This window comes from Penaeus monodon, chromosome 30, assembly GCF_015228065.2.
Source record: "Penaeus monodon isolate SGIC_2016 chromosome 30, NSTDA_Pmon_1, whole genome shotgun sequence".
Lineage (NCBI taxonomy): Eukaryota > Metazoa > Arthropoda > Malacostraca > Decapoda > Penaeidae > Penaeus > Penaeus monodon.
In genome coordinates, this window is record NC_051415.1 from 16,217,501 (window position 1) to 16,217,705 (window position 205).

Sequence of the window (205 nt, forward strand, 5' to 3'; positions counted from 1 at the left end):
AAGAAGAAATATCAGAAAATGACATTATTATCATCGTAACTTCTAAGGAAATATCGCGCCAACATTATCTTGACCTTCTTTGACCCTTGAAGACCCCGGCGATGATGATGCTGACGTCTGGCCCAGTATTTTCTGGGGAATATTTTCTTTCGCTCTTCACTGACGCTGATAAATTGCTTGCGTACTTTACATGGCAGCCCATGCG